At 43.1% G+C, this 19,655-nt stretch overlaps 1 protein-coding gene across 4 annotated transcripts in view; it reads left to right on the top strand.

The window, feature by feature from the left end:
- rimbp2 (RIMS binding protein 2) overlaps window positions 1–19,655 on the top strand; it is a 104,864-nt gene that overhangs the window by 32,054 nt on the left and 53,155 nt on the right. The window contains exon 1 of one of the 4 annotated variants that reach the window (XM_037777958.1): window positions 14,092–14,165. The exons of the other annotated variants lie outside the window; for them this stretch is intronic. The gene's annotated coding sequence lies outside the window, so the exon portion shown is untranslated. Of the gene's footprint in view, window positions 1–14,091; window positions 14,166–19,655 lie in introns of those variants that run through there. 4 annotated transcript variants of the gene reach the window in all.

Here is a 19,655-nt window from a genome sequence, read left to right as displayed (position 1 = left end):
ATTAAGCTTCGGCCTGACCCCATCAGTGTCTGACGCTCTGATCATTCAATAGGCTACATTGGAGCCGCCGTGATGCATCTACCAGCTGGGAGTTCTTTACCTGCTGTTGTTGTTTGATATTTGTTTTGGATTTCAACCCTCTTAAAGAGCCAGGGAGGGTTGTATTTCCTTGCTGCATTGCTGCCATAAGCACTGCCTTCGACTTAAAGAATGCCTCTCCCCTCTTTCTCTCTCTGCGCTGACGATGACTCACACTCCAACACACCCTGCAGAAATCTCCTCTCATGCACCCGAGAGAGTGAGGAGAGAGAGAGAGGAGAGAGGAGAGAGGGAAGTCTTCTTTTATGTGGCTCGAACACACAAAATACCTGTTCGTGTGTCCTGATCTACATGCTCTGTCTGTGTGTTTACAGAAATACCTGTACACATCGGTATTCCCTCTTGTTCCCTGCAGGGTGGGAATGCAGCTGGTGTTTTTGCACCGCTAAACCCTGAGTGTATTTTGCATTTACTCGGGCAACCGATTCTCTCAACTGCAACCGAGGCGCTTCAGGAGAGCATTTATACATTCATCAGATGCACTTCTAAAAAAGGAGAAATCGCAAAACGTTCGACGTCATTATTTTAGCAGAAGGGGTTGAGTGTCACATCAAAGCATTAGCGAACATTACCTCTATAAAGAGTTAGGTGCAAAGGTGCCATTTATAGATTGTCCTCACCGTAGCCTGCCCTCCAGTGAACGAGCTAACATTGTGTGACATTTGCAGCGATGCTGAAGTCCAGCCTTGCACGTGCCGCGGCGCCGTAGGTCCGCCGCCCTCGGGCCTCCGCTTCTCTGGAAATAGAAAAAGAGCAAAGAGACCGAGCGTGATTAATGGCCATATATGTGCAAGCAGAAAAAACACAACAGGCCTGTCCGCCGCCATTTCCTAACACACGGCGCCACAGGCTGGGAATTGCATAACAAGATCCGCGAAACTTGTTCATGCTGATTCTTAATTGCTTTGGTTCGTTTGTTGTATGCGATCGCGGCTGCGTGGCGACGGACGCACGCGTGTCAGGTGGGATCACAGTCTCAGTGAGATGTTTTCAGAGTGGTTCGCCCTGCAACGGGTCGCTCTCCTCTTATTTACCATGCCCCCCCAGTTCAGCTCTCGGGACTGTCTTTGGAAGAGATGTTTTATCCCTCCCCTCTCGTGCCAGCCTGGATTTGACTGTTTTCTATTAAGAATGTGCTATTTTTAGCGCACTGTGTCAAAACACGGCTGTCTCATCCTGTGTATGTATGTGCTCACTGAAATAACTTCCCTTCCCCAGAAGGCTTGAGTGGTCTCTTCAGCTACATGTGCTGAAGCCCTGTTTGCTGCGCTTCACGCTGCATGCAGACCCATTACGCAACCCTGTACATCAGCCGTGGGGCCACCGGGCGAGAACGGCAGCCAGCTACCAATCACTCTCCCTCCTCGTCCTCCCTTTCTCTCCCGTTTTCATCTCTTTCTCCGTCTGTCTGTTTTACCCCGACCCCCCCAACCCCCCTCTTTGTTCCCATCTCAGTTCATAGTCGTTTTGAGGTAAAGGAGAATGCATGGTGCACTGATTTGTTTGTATACCAAATTACAGCGGTCTGTGTTTTTGGGAGTCGGTAAAAGCTGTGTATTGCCGCCGGCGTGCAGCGTGGTTCTCTCTCCCGGTGTACTGGAGTGTGAAGGCAGGTCAGAGGGGGCCAGCGGAAGAAGAGAGGATGATCTGTCCTTTGTTGTCAGCGAGCTTCCTGCGTGCTCTGCCTCATCTTAATTGCAAAGTAGACGGTTGTATTTTCAGAAATATCGGACCTCGGAATGGACACAGTCTGTAACGCTCACTGTGCTCTCTGCAGGTTTAACAGAGCCTTGAATGTGCCTTGAATTCCTAATATGCCATCTACTGATAATGATAAAGTCTCTCTAGCAGACCATAATCATATTGTATTGTATGTTCTCTACGCATATAAGTGTACTGTATGTTTGATGATTTGGTGTAATTTATACAAATAGTGCTAAAACAAACAGTAATGGAAGAAATATTGAGTGTTTATAGGAGCAATAACAATGTTAATGTACTCCATTACAAGTTAAAGTCCTGTGTTCAAAAGTGAGAGTACAAAAGTATTAGCAGTAGAATGTTGTGTCAAAAGTACCTATTATGATGGTCACTTTAAAAATTTAAAAATTATTGATCCATTGTTAAAATAGCATGTTAACATTGTAGCTACAATTTTAAAATGCTTAGATATGCTAACCCTAAGAGACCCACATATCCCCGTTTTTGTCCTTTTTAGGCAGGTACAAGGGGTCTTTAGGGGGAGATAGCAGGTCAACAGTATACAGTATGTTCACATAAAAGTAGTGTACATCAACTGAAAGCTGCGAACCTGAGGATTAATTTGCGATGCAGCTCAGCACTGTGTGTCAAGTTGTTCTAGCCATGAATCAGAAATAAACATGAATTCATTAATTAATTGATTAAATAAATTGTGTATATGGGCTTTTAAAATTATGATAAGAGTATATGATGGCCATTACCGTGCTCAATTATGTCCCATAAGTTGTTGAAGCAACTGGGAAGCAACATTTGGGATTGATACCATTTGTTACACAGATTTGGTGCTAAATTTAATATTTTTTATCATTCGAGAATTGATGAAAACCGACAAAAATACCTCCAAAATACCACATAAAGACACCAAGACCTTGAATGCATTTTGGATGTCGAGCCTTTCTGTTCTGGAAACTGCTCAGAAACCCCCTTATTGTCAATCTACCTAGGAAAGCCATCCATCCTCTGAATGCCCTAGGTCTCTAGTTTGTGGTTGTAAAGTTTCATGAGGCTGTGATTATCCTAGAGGTCATCACAGGTCATTTTATACAGTGAGGTCAAATTTCATAAAATGGTCTCACTACAATGAAATGGCTACTATGGGAACTAACATCATTATACGTGAATACAGTTGGGCTCATTGGATCCACAAGAGTCTCAGCTTTACAGTGATATCCAATTTATGCAATTCTAAGACTGTTTAGGGACCCCAGTATGCAGAAATATTCAAATACCATTTTAGAATAGCATAATATTTTAGAATAACACATTTATACTGCAATTATCCTGTGATTATCATAAAGTGAGCATGTCTGTAAAGTGGAGACTCGTGGGTACCCATAGAAGCCATTTTCATTCACATATCTTGAGGTCAGAGGTCAAGGGACCCCTTTGAAAATGGCCATGGCAGTTTTTCCTCGCCTAAATTTAGTCTAACTTTGGAGCGTTATTTGGCTTCCTTCCCGACATGGTAGCATGACATAGTTGGTACCAATAGAATCCCTAGGTTGTCTAGTTTCCTATGATATCAGTAGCTAATCTTCGCTCCAGCTTGACTCTAGCTAGACTGAGCCCGCTACTGCCTCTTAAAGACAGTAATGTCGGTCAGATTCGCCGTCGGGCTGCTGGTTGTAACTTAATGAGCAGAATGGTGTCCACCTTCTCTGTTGGCGAGAAAGCAAATAAGCTTATCTCCCAAAATATGGAACTATTCCTATATAAGAGTTGTAGTTTAGTTAGCGTAGTAAATACTAAACCATGTTGTGTGTCATTTTCTGCAGTTTCAGCAGCACACATCCTAATAACCTTGGCATTGGAAGAGAGAAATTACAGGCAAATTATGTCCCGCAAATTAAAAGCCCATTATGTTCCATTCAGGTCCACTCGGTGCGTCGAGAGCGCGTCTGCTTTGACATCTCGCACCAGCTGAACCTCAGATATCAACATTTAGCTGAGACTCTATTAAGGTGGTAAATGAGCCTCAGACAGATATTTGAAGGAGTTCAGAGTTTTAATTGAATGAGCCGGGATATCAGAGAAGTAATGTCACGCTCTCTTTCACTCACACAGCCACACACACACACACACACACACACACACACACACGCACACAGTCTAGCTATCTTATTCCTTCTGTTGCTTTATTTTCAAAGCATGAAAACCGCTTTGAAAGACATGGAGACTTTCTGTATGATAAAACAATCCACAGCAGCGCAGTCTGTTCCCTTCAAGACTGCACAGAAGCACTTTTGATGTGGCTCTGTATTCTGCGTGGAGAAATAAGAATCTCAGCAGAGTTAAGTTTTGCATCAACTTGTATGTAGATGTAAAAACCTTTTGCAAAAAAAACAAAAACAAAAAACAGCATCTCTTCAGCTTCAAATGCAAACTTTTGCCTTGCCAGCACAAAATGCAGCCATGGTAACTGCTGAGAGCGGTGCAACATTTGCTTAAGTGTTCTCAGTGGGAAGATAATCAGTGTGGTCCTGTGTTACACCAAAGGGTAGAGTATGGCTTATTCTGTATTCACTGCTTGTGCTGGACTGTGCTTTGATAGAAGCAACCATCAAACGCTATACATTTTTCTCACTGCGTGCTAAAAGGATGACACAATATCTGTGCAAACTCGGACGTGCTTGTCGTGTTCAACATACTAGCTGCTGTGTTACTGTATGAGGGGCCTGTTCAAGTTATTTGTAGTGAGTTCCAGTAGCATAAAGTGCTTGGATCAGTGCTAACGTTGGCTCTGTTCCCTCCAAACCAGCATCAGCCAGCCCCTGCTGAGTGGAGGCAGCAGAAATTGATGGCGCTACAGTGGTGTCTGTCCTGAGAATCACACATACACACACATTTTACACTGCTCTGTCTGGCGGTCTCCAGGTTTATGTTGTCACCTTTTGTGGCAGGAAGCATAAAATTATGTTGGCCTTTCATACAGTTCTAATTTGACCTGAGATGGCGTGTTTTCTGTTGTTTGTTGAATACAGAAATTAAATAATAACTTCGGTAATTAACCTCACTGCTGGTAAAAAATTGGTGCAGGGAATTAGATCTGGGAAAGCCCGTTGCGACTGTTGCTGAGGCACAAAGATATTAGTCCAGCCTCTCTCTGTCTCCCATCCACTCGTCTGTTTAGGACCCTTCTGAGTCAATTTCTCCAAAGCAAAAAGCTAAATTGGAGTTCTTTTTATGTCCTGCTGAATATCAAATTGGAGTCCAGGGTGATAGAAACGGAGAGTCCAGTGATTGACAGGTTGGAGTGTTGTTTTTCAGCTGTTTATCCTCTCCCCTGTGCACAGGAATCAAAGTCCTGACAGCTCCTCTCTGATCCCTGGATGAGGACCAGCGAGCATATTGACAATCAAGCCTTGTGCAGCAGCAGCCAGCTACTCCAGGCTGTTGTTTATATGCTAATGCCGGACTCCGCCGCTCCCGCACGACGACTCACTTTCTGTCACGCTGTCGGTCGTGCACAGCAGACTTCATATTAATCTTAACTCCTATTCAGTTTGACAAAAACGTCACCTGTCTCATGCAGGAAAGGTCCGCTGATTACAAAATTTACCTCACCGTAGCTTCTGGGGAGCCACAGGCCGAAACAAAATTAGTTTCAGATTTGCAGTGCTCATTTACCCTGGAGTTACACGGCTCTCTGCTGTAAAAATAAGTCATTTGTTCCCAATTGAGCCTCAGCGGGGACGCCTCCTCATTTGTGACCACCGTGTCTGTGAGTGTACGTGAAAGTTTGTGTGTAGATTTTCTGAAATACTCCTGAGAACGTTTTAACCTGACCCGTCAGATGGTTTGTTTCACAGCACCATCTGAGAAGCTGTCATTGGAAACTGTTTGGAAAAGGGCAGGCTCTTTCAAAACAATACTTGGCAGGTGATTGGATGAACCATCTGTCAATCAAACTAACAAATACGAAACTTCTTCCAATGAAGAAATACTCTCCAGTTCTGATATCCCTGATGCTATTGCAGCATCTAGCATCTGGATACAGCATTGGTGGCGGGCTCCCATTCATTCCTATGAGAGTTGCTCAGTGGCGCATGAAGCCAGAATGGCTCGACTGCCGAGTGCTAAAGTACCTGGATTTTCCTGGTGATCTTCCGTATCCATTGGGCCCATAGAGCAGGCGCACTGGCGTTTCCTTTAACCCCGCCTCCCAGCCCTCAGTCTGGGGCTGGAGGAAGGGAAATAACTCTGGATTCAGCTTTTAGTGACTTAGATTTTACAGCTTTTAGGATCTAATTTGTGCTGGGAAGTTGATTTACCTAAGATTATCCGCTGAGTTACAGATGTCTCTTTCCCAATGTAAGTCTATGGGAAAAAGTGTTTCTTTTGCCAAATGGCATCACGTGAAGGACACAGAAGTTGTAATTCCACCGCTACGAAAATTTACCTTAAAGCCCGGCACACTTCCTGGGGGCTTGGTCGTCTCACACTATGGTCTCACCGGGTCTCTCACACCTAAGCCACGCCCGTAGCTGCTAGTAGCTCCTCACAGGACGCTGATTGGCCCGTGATTTTGCTTGCCGGACACAAAGGCATTACTTGAAGCCCGACGAGATTGATTTTTGTCTGACATTTGATCCCGCGATTTTGGCATGATCTCGCAACATTGCGAGAATCCAGCTGCCATGGAAGGTTATGTACTGTACGTTTTGCTCCATTAACTGAATTCCCTGAGCATTTTTTTTGCTTTAAAATATCAAATAATTTGAAGTGCTATAAAGGTTACTTTGATATATAGAATTATTTTTTAGCCATGCTAGGGTCATGGTTCTATGAATGGCAATGTTGGCAACGTCAGTCGGACAGTTTAGTCCAGGCAGAAATATCTCAGCAGCTACTTGATGGATTGCAATGAAATTTGGTGATCCCATGACTGGGACTATGATTTCTATCATCAGGTCAAATTTTCAACAATACAAATATGTTATGTAAATATATAATGCTGTTCAATTAATCAATTAATTTTTTTGAAATGTCCTTGATGGCACAATGAAATACTCTCACACATACATACATACAAGCTCTGGCACTTTGTGTGTCTGTTTGTTGTGTCTCGTCTTTTTTATTGACCTCGCTGTCTGTTCTGTTTTCCTACGCCTCCCCTACAGATTGTATTGCAAACATTATGATAATAATAGAGCTGAATCGAATTTGTCTGTATCCAGTGCTGGAATTATTTAGTTTCTCCATCTGTATGATTTGGCACTTGGATGCCGTAAAGAACGAGTCCTTGCTCAGGTAATGACCAGTAATTGAGTGTCCTGTAAATTGGCAGTGATGGTTAGAGAATATGCCCCAGATGGGAGGCAAAAGGCGTCTGTTTCTGCCGCGATTGTGCCAGTACTCCTGCGGGGCGAGAACCTCACTCTTTATCTCCTCCTGGGCACCACCTGTCTCCCATTACTGGACACAGGATCTCTTCACCCGCACCCCTAATGTGAAAACTCCTCACATCAGAGTCTGTCTGCTTCTTTGCTGAGGCCAAAAGCCAAGTCTGACACCTCATAATGATCAATTCACAGATGGGCAGCCTCTCTAACTCGCACGTTTTACAAGCAGATGATCCTCCACACCAGACCACGTACGACCTTCCTCTCCGTTTTCCTTTCTCCGGCATGAAAGACCCATTAATGGACACTGCTGTGGGGCCAGGCTGACAGCAGCTCTTGGCACGCATTGAAGATTGGGTTGAGGGGGGGATGTTTTTACCTGGTGCTAAAGGTTCAAGTTAGGAAAAACAAGGATCTGCTCAGTCTCCGCCTGAATTAAATGGAAACAATCCAGTGTCAAAACATGCCAGCTCTTGACTGTTTACAGCAAAATATATTTTGCCAACATTAAGTTTGTTCCCCTTTTGGCAAAAGGATATAAAAGTTAAGGTGTGCTCGTTATATTGGTTTTGCAATCTGGAGAGCAAACTAATTGGTCGCCAGCTGTTGAAATGTAGTTAATGAATGGAGAGGCAGTGGAGAGCTGTTCCCTGCATCCAGTACAGCTCCTCCCTGCAGGATGGAGCAGCATATGTCTGCGGCTCTGGCCGAGGATCAAAGCGGGAGACAGGCCACCTCAGCTGGTGACAGCCCCATCGCCTATAACAGCCCGATCTCTCGCTGTGTGGGGCAGGAAGACGGCTAAATTAGCAGCAGCTACTGTAGAATTAGCGTTTGATAAGAGTTTGTCATTACATTCTGTTGAATTTTGAGCCTAGACTGAGGCAAAGAAAGGAGACGTATCATAGACTGTATTTATAGATGGGCGACGCATCTCCACTTACACCCACTCTACAGAAGTGAAGCCAAAATATCCCGGATACAGGAGCTGCCATCTTGAGTTTTTGATGTCATTTGGAGCCAGAGTCTACGCAGTAGTGATCGGGTCAAAGAACGTATCTTGCCAAGAAGTGAAAGTCAATTGTTCGTTTCGTTGCAACATCAGCGCCCAGCAGCAAAGCTAAGCTTCTGCCATTTTCAGCTGAAAGCGACTACCGGACGCCAGTAAAACGTCTGCCTAAAAAGTGCCATACAAAAGTAAAACAAAATAATTTCTACTCTATTGTCATATTCTACCGAAATGTCCTGTGGCGAACAATAAAATATTAGAAATATAATAAGCGTTTTCAGTCCATTTTTTACAACGGCTGTTGTAAAAAAATTAAAAAACACCGGAGTTTCGTCTCTCTGCTTCTATACTCTTTGATCGGGGGAGCTGGAGCCGCGGTATCAAGGTCCCGCCCACACACCCGCACGAGCCAATCACGAGCTGAGCACGGCCACAGCTTGCTAGCGTGAGCCACCTAGCTGTTACAATGTTACAATGGTAGCTGTTTGGCTAGAAAGACACAACAACTAACCCTAATATCTCTATAACTACATTTATGATCAAACTGACACATTCTGTTACACAGACTCGTGATGGTTACAGAAAGTTAAAGTTACAACTCCTCTCTCGTACAATTCAGAGCTTCTGGTTGCACCACTACTTCCCTCAGAGCAGCTGTCAATCACAGCTGTCAATCATGACATCTCACCCCCTTTTTATAGCATCAACTAATTTAAACCAAACTTCTCCGAAGAACGAACACTTGAACATACATTAGCGTGATAAGAACGACCTAAAATGACCTGATAATGATCTTTGGAAAAAAATGATTTGACGTGTACTTTTGACTTAATTTGGCCCATGACCAATCCGCTAACATGGAGGAGGCGGGATAAATGACCTATACTGCAGCCAGCCAGCAGGGGGCGACTGAGATGTTTTGGCTTCATTTTTGGGGAGCTGTCATGTTGTTCATCTTTATATACAGTCTGTGAGATGTACCATCAGAGCTTGTGCTGGTTAGTCAGACTGTGTATCAAAGTCTGCTGCACTAATGCTATGAATCACAACAGCATCAACACAGAGGTGTTATTGCTGTCTGATACAGTAGAGCACAGGTGGTAATCCAGTACGTGAAAGAAGGAGTCCCTGTTCTCCTCAATCATTTTGTAAATTACAGGTGCAGATGAAATGATTGGACATAATTCTCACAGCTGAAACAGTCCCATTCGTGCCAAAGGCTGCCCCAGTTTGGATCTGAAGGATCACTGTATACACCTCATAATTATCCATCTTAGTCTACCTTGACATTTCATAGGTCAGTGATTTTGCATTACCAGAGACATCGGGATAACACTGGATCAGAACAAATAGGACAGCATGTAATATTTTGTGTTGTAATCAGCTTATCTGGTTGGGGCCCAAGTGTGCAGACAAACAGGCAGCCATGTTCGATGTGAATTAATTTGATCATGGCAGGTTTGTGAGATTCTCTTTCTCTGTTGGCTTCTGGCTGAGAGGGGCGCAGATGTGAGAGCACAACTCCCCGCAGACAGGGAGTGAGTGATTCTGGCAAAGTAGACAGCATGACGGGATAGATGGCTGCTCCTTTTACTTATTTTTTCTCCTAGACCTTTTTTTTTTTACCAAGACATGGCTGTTTCTGATATGTCTGGTTGAGCTTGTAATCTGTCTGTAATTTATATGGAATGCTGTTTAATGAAATATTGTGTTATTTATAGTGCATATCCAGTTCGACAGCAGGAAATATGACTTTAAATGCCTGCAGGGCAACATTACAAAATCATTGCAATCCAGACACATTTGGCCAGATCATATATTTATGATAACATATTGTAGAGCAATGTACTTTAGAAAGTTTTCAACAATGGATCTATATTATTTATTCACATATTTGAAATTGAAATATAGCATATAGTGATTGTTACCTCTGACAATAGTGTGCAACACATATTAAGCATACTTACAGATACTAAAAGCTTATTTATTTCATAGATATTTTAACTGACAGCAAATCAAATCATGTATAAGCATTACAGACAATGAAATGAAGGACAGGTGTTTCCAGGCTCACGTTTACAAAAGAGCCCTGATGCCCAACATAAAAAGTAATTTTGTCATTTAAATCACCTAATAAAATTACATTGTGTTAAAGAGGACCTATTATGCTTTTGTGCTATTTCCCTTTCCTTTAATGTGTTATATCGTTTTTTCTTCATGCTTTTTTGTGCAAAGGTCTGCAAAGTTACAAAGCCCAAAGTCCACACCAAAGGGAGTTACTCTCCCCTACAGAAACACTGCTCCTTAACTGCCTGAAATGCCTTCTTGAAGTCCTGCCTTTTCTTCTGTAACGTGGTGATGTCACCAAGTAATACTTTTGCATAATACCTGCCTAGCGGCCAGTTTGGCACGACTTCCAACAAAGCTAGTTAGAGCGAAGCTGGAGCGGAGTCCGAAGAGTTTGGTTGGGCTGACCAATCAGAGCAGACAGGGCTTTTCAGGAGGGGTTGGGGAGGGGGCAGGAGCTCAAACAGAGCGTTTCAGACAGCGGGTGAAAAGAGGTGCTGCAGCACAGCGGGTATGAGGAAAATAAAGCGTTTTTTGAACTTTAAAGCATGTAAATATGTTCTAGTAGAAACCCAAAATACAAGTATGCACCTGAAAATGAGCACAATAAGTCTCCTTTAATGCCAAGTAATGCTCTTTGTGCCTGTATCTGTGGCCAACAGGCTGCTAAAAAGATTGAACCGAGGCCTGTACTGTTGCTAATGTGTTAGCTGCGCCACACAAGAACCTTGACTTCCTGTGTGTACAGATGCATCGTATTAGTGGATCTTGATTCATGGTTCATTTTGTTCTCCCGTGTTTGCTCCCCTGCTCAGTTTCCAATGTTGACACTGCCTCCTGAGGGTTGAACACTCTGTCTGGACCGCTCAGAGAACAGTCCATCATCTCAGTGGCTCATCTACCTGCACGGCTACTGGCCACTCTAATGAGAAACACTGGATTCAGTGTTGCGTATTTACACACAGGCCATCTGGGTGCCTCAACTCCTCCAACCAAGTGATGCTATATACATCTCTTGTAATGGCTTTCAGCATGTTGTCTTTTGACAGTGAAATATTACAGTACACATTTTGACCTTCAATTGACGGTCCGCACCAACACTGAAAGCCTAATGTGAATGCAAGCTGAGTGTAGTTCTGGAGCTGTCCGTGGGTGCTGCCCACCATCTTCTTCTGAAATTGGGCCTTGGATAATTATTTTGGCCACCACGGCATTCATTTCTGTAAATTGCTTGCTGGGTTGTTTATATTTTGAAATATCAGTCCCAACAGGATCTCACAGCTCTTATTGTGAATCTGGCCAAAAGTGATTGATTTCGCAGGGACTGTTAAAAGAAAATTGGGATGCAATTTGCAGCTTTTTCTGTCAGAAAGAAATTGCAAGGAAAAAAAATAGGGTATGTTTTTAGTAACACTTGTTTGTGGCGAGAGAGCTCTGTCTGAGAAAGCACTTTAGTTTGAGCATTGGTTTTATTTATTTATTTATTTTTTTCCCCGGAATATATAGTAGTGTAGTAGTACATGAAAAATGGCTTTAAATTGGGAACAAAAATAGAGTCATTCTTCCATTTTTACCCGTTTTTCCCAACATGTGCAGCACTTGCAAATATTCAGGGGATTGGTTGAATTTGCAATAATTTTCTCCCTTGATCAAAAATTCCTGGAGAGACTGAAATATAGATGCTTGGGTGCCCTCCTGGCATGTATTGCTCCTGGTTTCCAGCATGTGACTAAGCTAGCTGTGAAGCTCTATAGATCTCTGCACTATTATCAAGCACCGTGTTCTGCAGTCTCTAATGAAAAGGAATAACACAGGATTAAGGGGATAATTCTGGTGTTTTGAAGTGGGGTTGTATAAGGTAGTTATCCATAGTCAGTGTATCGGCGTCGGCACGCCCCCAGTTTTGAGAAACAGACAGGAGTTAAAGCACGGAAGCATTGTACTGCTGTGGACGGGGCCGACAGCAAAATGTGTTTTATACACCTAAAAAAATCAATATTAGTTAAAGTGTACGCTATATTTAGAATATTTTCACCGCTTTAACTTGATGTCAGACAGCCCTTTCTGAGGGGAACTGAAGCCGTTGTATCCATCTATGCTCTCGCCAAATTCACAAGACTCCATTGAAAAAAACGTGTAGTTTTACCTCACAGAACACGTGGGTTACTGCTGGTCTACCGCTGCCTCGATTGGTTAGTTTGTCTGTGTGACTTTGGTGAATCCGAACTAATCAAAGTCACACAATAACACAAACAAACTAACAGATCGAGGCAGCGATAGACCAACAACTCCCGTGTTCTGTGAGGTAAAATTACTGTATTTTTCAATGAAGCCTGGTTGCTTTGGCGAGAGCATAACGGCTTCAGTTCCCTGTTGGACACATAGACTGTATAGCTGTCTCACAGCATGGTAAACCGGTGAAAATATTGTAAATATAGCGTACACTTAAACTGATATCGATTTGTTTTTGAGGTGGGTCTTTCTTTTAGGTGGTTAAAATACATTTTGCTGCCCTTCCACAGCAGTACATTGCTTTGCTTCCGTGCGGTAACTCCTGTCTGTTTCTCCAAACTGCATGCCAACCATCATCTACTGTAGGTAATACACTGACTATGGATAAGTACCTCATACAATCCCAAAACACTTGAACTATCCCGCCAACAACCCACCGCCTCATCTTTGTGGCGCAGGGAGTCAATCCCCAAAGTTTACAATCCATACAGATAAAACAACTTCTTGTAGTTCCCACGCACACCTCAGCCAGCACTGTGTACTGGTGTGGTTGATGTTTGGGTGAGTTTTCTCTAGACAACAGTCACAATAAAAAGCTGCAGAGGTGGTGCGTGTTTACGAGAACCGTCTTTTTGTTACGAGGCGTTTACTGCGCTGCCACGAGAGATGAAGGTTACCATGTGAACCGAATGACAGTCTGCAGAAGCTCGGCCAGCAAATCCAGCTGGGGATGAGTAAGCCTCCGTGTCTGTCTGAGTGGGCAGTGGGCCTCCAGCATTTGCTTGGTTGCAGCAGTAATCATCAGATGTTCTCTGTGGACCTTTAGTCAGCAAAATGGCTTCAGCTGCCAAAATAAAACCTGTTTATTCTCCGATCATACAGTAGTTTCTCTATACGACGGTGCCGTATTGAATCCGGCATTGTCATGAATAGATATCACGGCACTGCACAGCACCCTCCCTTTATCTCAGTAAGAGTCTGTTGTGGCAGCATGAGTCATTGTTTAGTTTCCATTAAGGTAAAAGTCTCATCTGACATCTTTGTGTTCATGCAGTGGGATTATCAGATTTACAGTCCTCTCCCTGGAGCCTCTCACACACACACTGAGCCTGCTCTTTCAAATTAGCCTCCTATTCCAACAACCTCACATTTTCATTTAGATCCTAGTTTTTGTTCTGCTCCTTTCATCACACCTTTTTATTATACAGACCTGTGATAATAGCAGAATAGTTCCTCTTTCTGTTTTTTTCTTCTTCATTCATTATCATTCATTCTCTTCTCCCCTGCCATTCTTCTCCTCTCCTTCTCCGCCCTCTGTGCTCTTCAGTAGTAGCACGTTAGACTCACAAGTCATCAGCAGGCAGGCAGTGTAGCGTTCGGTGGCTCAGAGAGGTCAGACCCCGGTGATAGTGGCAGCTTCATTTCTGATTCTGCAGCGCGCCGATGCCTGTGGATCCTGGTGGTGGGGAGATAGAGTGTGAAAGAGAAAAAAAAAGAGAGAGAGAGAGAGAAAGACGGAGCGGAAGTGGAATCCAGACTAGGCTACTCCTTTTTTTTTTGCCGCTGCTGCATGATGTTTAATATGCCTGATAGAGGACGCCTCGCTGAGGTCTTATACCCGGGACAAAATGCTGCAGAGCTGAGGAGCTTAGACGGTAAATCCTGCCTCCATCCCATTTTTCATTTTGCCCATTCTCCCGTTTTTTTTTCATTTGCATTCATATCTAGGCCTCGCCGCTTTTTACGTATCTCTCTCTCATGCTTTCATTCACTATCACTCTGTTTCCCCCCCCCCTCACCTCACTCTTTACCGTTTCCTCTCTGCGTGTATTTGTGGAGGAATGTACTTGTTGACCTCTGGGATTTACACTTGTTTTTCCTGCAAACGTGTGATTCAGCTGTCAGTCTGCGTGTTGCTGTGCATACACGCTGCATACACTCAAACATACACACAGATTCACGCTCGCAGGCGGCAGGAGAGTACAGTATTAGCGGAGTGCGAGCATCTGTGCCTGCGCACACAGCAGACCTAAGCTGTGGGGAGGTTATGTAACTTACTCTGCCATTTCAAATGATTTGAAATCGCAAGTGCTTGCTGTGCTGCACTAGATTACTGTGTGTCTGGGCCAGCAGTATGTGCAGTATAGCTGTATCCTACATGATGCTAAGTGGAGCTGGTAACAGAGGGGAATCCTCTCTTAAAGACCCTGACAACATTGGTCAAGTCTTTCCTCCAGCCTCCTTAATGGCCTGTCCTTTGGCTGCGGCTCGGCTGGAGAAAAGAAACATAATAACAAGAAAAAAAGTGTCTCGGGACAATATATATATCTCAGGGAGCACCGCTGACATTTTGAGAGGCAACAAATTAGCTGTAAAGCTACACTATGTGCCACAGTTAGAGGGTGATGTACTGTTTGGTTCTGAGCATAACTACTCCGTGTAAAAAGTCAAGTGCTTTTTCTTTCCATCAGTTTTATTGTAATGTAGCTCAGCTGAGTTGTAGCACACTGTGTGCCTGCGTATTTCTTAAAGAAGGCTGCTTTAAAGAGGAGACTCCTGTCTGTATTTGATATCTCCATCAGATATCTGCTGTTCGCGTAGAATCGACCTCTGGTAGAAAACGTTAGCAGTTTTTTTTTTTTTGCTCAGCCATAGGCAGGATTATTACCCATCATTACGCATCATGCATATTCAACACAACAAGGGATGAAAGAGAGAGAGAAAGAGAGAGAGAGAGTAATGAGGTTACCCTGCTCGCCAGAGATTATACACAGAGCTTTCCCAACTACAAAAGATCAGAAGACCGAACGCTGAGAATAGGATGGGGAAAGCCTTCCCTGTTAATTAGTCATCGCAGAGATGATACTGTAGCATGTGCACCTCATTTCATCAAGATGTTGCCGTGCATTGAACTCACAGTGGAGAGTTAGCAGCAGCATCAAAAATAGTTGAAGTGAACCTGAGACAGTATCTACCCCACATGCTGCTGCTGTTGTCCCAGGGGAGCTCTCCATGGTGCTGAACACCAAGACGGACGTGTTCAGGGCTCCCACAGCTGAGGCTCTGAGGCTCCAGTTGCTTTCTTTTGCAAAACGTTTTGCTAACTGATTTAGTGCAAGTATAGTAAATAATGATTAGTAGTCAAGCCAGAGCTTCAGGTGTGTTTTGTGAGCTTATTTTTAAAAGGTAAACACAAGTGTGGAATAGAAACTTGAAGCAAATAGCCACTTGTGGAGGTATATATTTGTAGCAAGGATGTCACAAGTAAGGGATAATGTATATAAAATAATGATAAAGTATGTAATCCCCAATAGGGGGATGCCACGTGGAGGGGTCTCTCATCGCCCTGAAGGGGATTCTTTCACAACAATGACCTGCTAGCTGTACATTATCCCGCTTATTACACAGCTACTAACTTAAGAAATCAATAATTTGACACAAAAACGGTCTGCCAGAGTACGACATCAGAACTGCGCCCATAGTAACGGTCTGCTATACATAGCAACGGTCTGCTATACATAGCAACGGTCTGCTATACATAGCAACGGTCTGCTATACATAGTAACAGTCTGCTATACATAGCAACGGTCTGCTATACATAGCAACGGTCTGTTACTGTATAAAGAAATTACAGACCGCAGAACGCCGTGATTGACCAATCAAAATCGAGTATTCAACACAGCCGTGTAATAAGAACCGATAATTCGCTACCAAGTCGATGCCAAGATTCTGAAAACATGACGGTACTCATTTTCCTCATATTTGAAAAGCTGGAAACTAAGAATATTTGGAATTTTTGTTCGTTGATTAATTTTCTGTTTATTGGCTCATTGATTAATTACCAAATATTGTCAGATTCTGTAAAAAAAATTAATAGAGTTTTACTTTTGTTCTTGACCTAAAACCAAAACCTAACCTTCTCTGGAGACAAGTTTGTCAAGAAAATTGATTTTCAAAGATGTTCTGTCGTACAACAGAGTGTGAAATTCCTGCTGCTTATACTGTAGTACATAAGAGACATGGAGGTAGAATAGATGGCTCTGGGTGCACCTCTCTTGTGCATGCATTTGCATTAGTGCCACTGAGGCACGAATGCTGGATCCAGCCTAAGGGGATGGTCTTACTCATCTGTCTTCATCTGCTGTGCAGTAAACGCCTCTTCACTTATACAGGAGCTCATTACTCACAATGGCAGCCATTTGAATCTTTTATCAGAGGGATTTTTAATTGAACATTGGCAAATGTGCTCCAAACAAATGGGCCTCAGCAAGCCTGAGATCTGTGTGTGTGTGTGTGTGTGTGTGTGTGTGTGTGTGTGTGTGTGTGTGTGTCTGGTTCTGAAGACCGTACACATTAGATACCAGCCCACATGGGAGATGGCAAGCTGTCTGCGGAGGCTCTGTGTGATTCACTCAAAGGAAATCGTTTTGAGTCAACGTGTTCGTGTATATTGTGTATATGTGGACTTTTTTGAACACGTCCAATCTTTTTTACTCATTTCATAGTTTTTTAGCATTTCATTCATCTTTGCATATGCTTCTGTTGACTGTAAAGTTAGCAAGAACTATGGAGTTTTAGGTGTTAGGAATCCTATAGAAATTACAGTTACAAACACCTGCAGTGGTTAATATCACTCCCAGCTGGATAAGTCAATGAATCACCTCTCAAGCATGAATATTTACTGGAACACCAGCTGTGATTTCCCCATTTTATAGTAGAGATACTGACCACTAACTGGAAGCTGGAACTTGTGTCTATTGTGGCTTTTGGTTGAACAGTTTTGTAAAATGTATTCCTAAGAAGTTTAAGCTTAACACTAACTCTTATCCTAACTTTAAACAAATCCAAAAACATAAAAAAATTGAACATCACTTTACTTTTAAAACCATAACTATACCTTTTCTGAACTCTGCATCCTAATGGGGTATTGAAAGGAACAGTGTGTAGCACTTAGGGGGATTTATTGGCAGAAATGCTGTATAATATTAATACGTTTGTTTTCTTTAGTGTATAATCATCTGAAAATAAGAATCATTGTGTTTTCGTTACCTTAGAATAGGGATCTCCAACCTTTTTTCCTCTAAGAGCTAATTTGATCAAATGAAAGTGGCCTTGAGCTACTCATATCACCAAGTTGTACATCTTTCTTTTATGTCCTTTAATAACATTTCAGCCGCCGCAGTCATTACCTCTATTACAATCCCGCCATAAGCAAGGCTTTTTGTGTTTCGTTAGGATGTGTGCCACTAAACGAAGCCTCTGTTACTGCGTTGGCCTTCTTCATCAGTTTGGTAAACAGAGACTGTTGTCTTTTAAGCGTTGTTTCCAGCTCCTTTACCTTCTCTGTTTGGAGACTGCTACCAGCCGGAAAGACTGGAGAGAAATTTAAACTGGATTGCAAAGGGAATTTGTGTTATCAAATGTTTGTACATATTCTTTGAACCTTTAGAGAGCCACTACTGCTGCTGCTGGTGGCTCGCAAGCTTCTTGTTGGAGATCCCTGCCTTAGAATGAGCCGTTTATATATACATAAGGAGCAGATCCTCTTCATGGAGCCGGCTGCCATGTTTCTACAGTAGCCCAAAACGGACAAACCAAACATTGCCTCTAGATAAGGCCATTTGCGTTTTTGCGTCGGGCACCGTAGTTCTACTACACGCTTGGCACACGGGAGAAGTTTCAGTTGGTTGCAATCTGGAACCTCTCCACTAGATGCCACCAAATCCTACATACTGCACCTTTAACCATGAAATCCTCGCTTCAGAGGACATTTATTCTCCACATCTTTCTGTCCATGTGAGGGATTTCGTCCTCGAAACAATAAAAAATCTAACTAGAGCGGATGCTAACACATACTGTACATACTGTATAGTTGAGCAGGATCACTGGTGGACCAGCTACGACAGATAAGGGGTCAAAGATATAATCATACCATCTGTCACCACAAGGTTACAGACCTCGAAAAGGGTCTAAGCTTATTCCTCTTCCTTCCGTTCGTCCTGCTCTCTGACCCTAATGCTCACTGTCTTATTGAATATATAAGAGTTGAACCAGCTGAACTCTTCCATTTGAATGGATTCCAATATATATATATGTATATATATATATATACATATATATATATATATATATATATATAGTATATTCAAAGTCAAATCAAGCTGTGAGCGTTTCTGTGATGAAGTGCACATTCATGCATTCTCACATGCAGCATGTATTGTGTGCTTTGGGCTTCTGGTGGCTCCGCTGGTGCTTATTTTAGCCGTGCTCAGGGACACGTGGTGCCATGCTACCCGAGTGTGTGTTTGTGTGTGCGTGTGTGTGTGTGTGTGTGTGTGTGTGTGCGCTGGTAGCACACACTGACACAGATAAAATCCTGTTTAATTCTATACGCTAATCTTGGAACATCCAGCTGCACTTTCACTCCAGTCCATAGCAAGGCTGCTCCTCGTCCACTGATCGAGAGCTCATAAACAGAGGATGCGGTCGGTGATGTAACAATTTCATGTATTCTGTGCTGTAAGAGCAGTGCAATAGTTGTCTATATGCATTCAATGAATGGGCCATAAAGAAGGTGTGTATTCTCTGTTTAAATAGGTCTACCCTTCACTGCTGAATACATCCCAGCTTGCCAGAAAGTGTTAACCTCCTGATTAGAGTGGAGTGACAAGGAGATGTGGCATATCCAGAGCAGGGCAGAAAAACACAGGCGGCTTTGATGAGGATATCCCGTTTCTAGCCGTCTCCCTACTGAGAAGCCAGTGGTGGTGAATCCTCTGAAGAACGCTGATAGACTAAACAAGTCATTCTCCCTGGAAACTGTGGCAGACTTTAGTCATGTTTTGGCTCTAATCGCACATTGTGAAGAACTTCTTTTCATTGTAATTCAGCTGTCAGCTCAGTAATTCGGCTGCTTGATGGAAACATAATGGGCATTCAAAAACCTCATGAGGGAACATTAGGGTGTCAGCTAGGCACTGGCTGAACTCTGTGCAATCTACAGTGCATGTACAAACATATTTAAACCCTTTAGTTACAGTTTATACATATATATTCATTTGCATGTAGAGTGCAGGATGTAGAGTGTGCTGAAGAAGCACAGGTGTAATTAGTAGCATTAATTAAGGCTGCATGTAGACGTATCA

This window comes from Sebastes umbrosus, chromosome 8, assembly GCF_015220745.1.
Source record: "Sebastes umbrosus isolate fSebUmb1 chromosome 8, fSebUmb1.pri, whole genome shotgun sequence".
In the NCBI taxonomy this organism is placed as follows: domain Eukaryota; kingdom Metazoa; phylum Chordata; class Actinopteri; order Perciformes; family Sebastidae; genus Sebastes; species Sebastes umbrosus.
This window is presented reverse-complemented; position numbering and strand designations above follow the sequence as displayed.